General features: G+C 41.3%; 1 non-coding gene across 1 annotated transcript; it reads left to right on the top strand.

Annotated features, from left to right (window-relative positions):
• Window positions 1–1133: 1133 nt before the first annotated feature.
• LOC133053236 (U6 spliceosomal RNA) lies at window positions 1134–1240 on the top strand. Its single transcript, XR_009692169.1, has one exon. It is a non-coding gene; the product is annotated as a U6 spliceosomal RNA (small nuclear RNA).
• The last annotated feature ends 2306 nt before the right edge of the window (window positions 1241–3546 follow it).

Raw genomic sequence — 3546 nt, 5'->3', positions numbered from 1 at the left:
GCCAAAGGCGTTGACTGTGTGGATCACAATAAGCTGTGGAAAATTCTGAAAGAGTTGGGAATACCAGACTATCTGACCTGCCTCTTAAGAAATCTGTATGCAGGTCAGGAAACAACAGTTAGAACTGGACATGAAACAACAGATTGGTTCCAAATTGGGAAAGGAATTGGAGAGTACATCATGAGAAATGCTGGACTGGATGAGGCACAAGCTGGAATTAAGATTGCCAGGAGAAATATCAATAACCTCAGATACGCAGATGACACCACCCTTATGGCAGAAAGTGAAGAAGAACTGAATAAAGTGAAAGAGAAGAGTGAACAAGTTGGCTTAAAGCTCAACATTCAGAAAACTAAGATCATGGCATTTGATCCCATCACTTCATGGCAAATAGATGGGGAAACAGTGGAAACAGTGGCTGACTGTATTTTGGGGGGCTCCCAAATATCTGGAGCCATGAAATGAAAAGATGCTTACTCCTTGGAAGAAAATTTATGACCAACATAGACAGCATATTAAAAAGCAGAGACATTACTTTGTCAACAAAGGTCTGTCTAGTTGAGGCTATGGTTTTTCCAGTAGTCATGTATGGATGTGAGAGTTAGACTATAAACAAAGCTAGGCGCTGAACAATTGAAGCTTTTGAACTGTGGTGTTGGAGAAGACTCTTGAGAGTCCCTTGGACTGCAAGGAGATCCAACCAGTCCATCCTAAAGGAAATAAGTCCTGAATATTCATTGGAAGGACTGATGTTGAAGCTGAAACTCAAATACTTTGGCCACCTGATGGGAAGAGCTGATTCATTTGAAAATACCCTGATGCAGGAAGAGAAGGGGATGACAGAGGATGAGATGGTTGGATAGCATCACTGACTCAATGGACATGAGTTTGGGTAAACTCCAGGAGTTGTTGATGGACAGGGAGGTCTGGCATGCTCTAGTTCATGGGGTTGCAAAGAGTAAGACAGGACTGAGCAACTGAACTGCACTGAAGTGATCAGGTTATCTGCATATAAGATATGCTCACCCAGTTGTGTTCAACTCTGTGCAACCCCATGGATTATAGCCCCATGGATTATAACCCCATGGATTATTATCCTCTGTCCATGGAGTTTTCCAGGTAAGAATACTCGAGTGTTCGCTTCGGCAGCACATATACTAAAATTGGAATGATACAGAGAAGATTAACATGGACCCTACACAAGGATGACACGCAAATTCATGAAGCGTTCCATATTTTTAGCAAAAATAAACAAATGGGACCTAATTAAACTTAAAAGCTTTTGCACAACAAAAGAAACTATAAGCAAGGTGAAAAGACAGCCTTCAGAATGGGAGAAAATAATAGCAAATGAAGAAACAAAGGATTAATCTCAAAAATATACAAGCAACTCCTGCAGCTCAATTCCAGAAAAATAAATGACCCAATCAAAAAATGGGCCAAAGAACTAAACAGACATTTCTCCAAAGAAGACATACAGATGGCTAACAAACACATGAAAAGATGCTCAACATCACTCATTATCAGAGAAATGCAAATCAAAACCTCAGTGAGGTACCATTACATGCCAGTCAGAATGACTGCTATTCAAAAGTCTACAAGCAATAAATGCTGGAGAGGGTGTGCAGAAAAGGGAACCCTCTTACACTGTTGGTGGGAATGCAAACTAGTACAGCCACTATGGAGAACAGTGTGGAGATTCCTTTAAAAACTGGAAATAGAACTGCCATATAACCCAGCAATCCCACTCCTAGGCATACACACTGAGGAAACCAGAACTGAAAGGGACAAATGTACTACCCCAATGCTCATCGCAGCACTGTTTATAATAGCCAGGACATGGAAGCAACCTAGATGCCCATCAGGAGATAATGGATAAGGAAGCTGTGGTACATATACATGATAGAACATTACTCAGCCATTAAAAAGAATTCATTTGAATCAGTTCTAATGAGATGGATGAAACTGGAGCCCATTATACAGAGTGAAGTAAGCCAGAAAGATAAAGACCAATACAGTATATTAATGCATATATATGGAATTTAAAAAGATGGTAACGATAACCCTATATGCAAAACAGAAAAAGAGACACAGATGTACAGAACAGACTTTTAGACTCTGTGGGAGAAGGCGAGGGTGGGATGTTCTGAGAGAACAACATTGAAACAAGTATACTATCAAGGGTGAAACAGATCACCAGCCCAGGTTGGATGCATGAAACAAGTGCTCAGGGCTGGTGCACTGGGAAGACCCAGAGGGATGGGATGGAGAGGGAGGCGGGAGGGGGGATCAGGATGGGGAACACATGTAAATCCATGGCTGATTCATGTCAATGTATGGCAAAAACCACTACAATATTGTAAAGTAATTAGCCTCCAACTAATAAAAACAAATGGAAAAAAATTCCTTTAATCAATTTCTTATTTAACCTTAAAAAAAAAAAAAAAAGAATACTCGAGTGGGTTGCCATTTTTTCTTCCAGGGGATCTTCTTGACCTAGGGTTCGAGCCTGAGTTCCCTGCATTGGCAGGCAGATTCTTTACCACTGTGCCACCTGGGAAGTGGTGCAGTGTTAAAATGGAAAGAACGTAAATGTGCATCTTCACTGAGTAAATATTCAGTAAATCAGAGTAAGCCCATCCCTTGGTGGTTCAGGGTAAAGAACCCACCTGCCAATGCAGAAAACTCGGGTTCCATCCCTGACTCTGGAAGATCCCCTGGAGTAGGAAATGGCAACCCACTCCAGTATTCCTGCCTGGGAAATCCCATGAACAGGATTCTGGTGGGCTACAATCTGTATGGTTGTGGCATAGAACACAACTGAGCAACTAAACAGCAAAACAATAAAAGAAATCAGAACAAGTTGAGAATCTGTGTGAGTATATGATACATTCCTGTTCTTAAGAGTATGTTCCCACCACGTGATTGTGGGTATTACTTTTGACATTTAAAAGCTTGACTGTGTGGGTCTTAGTTGCAACATACAGGATCTTCAGTGAAGCATATAGGCTCTTATTTAATAGTTGCAGCATGTGGCATCTAGTTTACCCACCAATTATATTTGGGCCCCCTGCATTGGGAGTGTGGAGTCTTAACCATTGGATCACCAGGGAAGTCCTTGACATAAGTATTTTCTTTATTTGGGAAAATAATAGTCTGCACTATTAGATTAATGGGCTTCCAAGGTGGCACAATGGTAAAGAATCCACCTGCTAATGCAGGAGATGAAAGAGATGCAAGTTCTGTCCCTTGGTGGAGAAGATCCCTTGGGAAAGGAAATGGCAACCCACTCCAATATTCGTGCCTGGAAAATTCCATGGACAGAGGAGCCTGCTGGGCTACAGTCTATGGGGTCGCAAAGAGTCGAACATGACTGAGTGGCTGAGCATGCATACATTGTTAGATTAATAAATACCCAGTCTTGTTCCTTTAAAACATTGGAAATTGATTATGAATTTGATGAAAAGTCTATACCACTGTCAAGGACATGTATGGGTTTTGTAACCCAGTGTCCATTTTCCTTCTCTTGGTACTGGTATGCTGTCA

Source organism: Dama dama, chromosome X (assembly GCF_033118175.1).
Source record: "Dama dama isolate Ldn47 chromosome X, ASM3311817v1, whole genome shotgun sequence".
Classification (NCBI taxonomy): Eukaryota; Metazoa; Chordata; class Mammalia; order Artiodactyla; family Cervidae; genus Dama; species Dama dama.
Note: the sequence above shows the minus strand (reverse complement) of the source record. Positions and strands in the feature narration are given on the sequence as shown.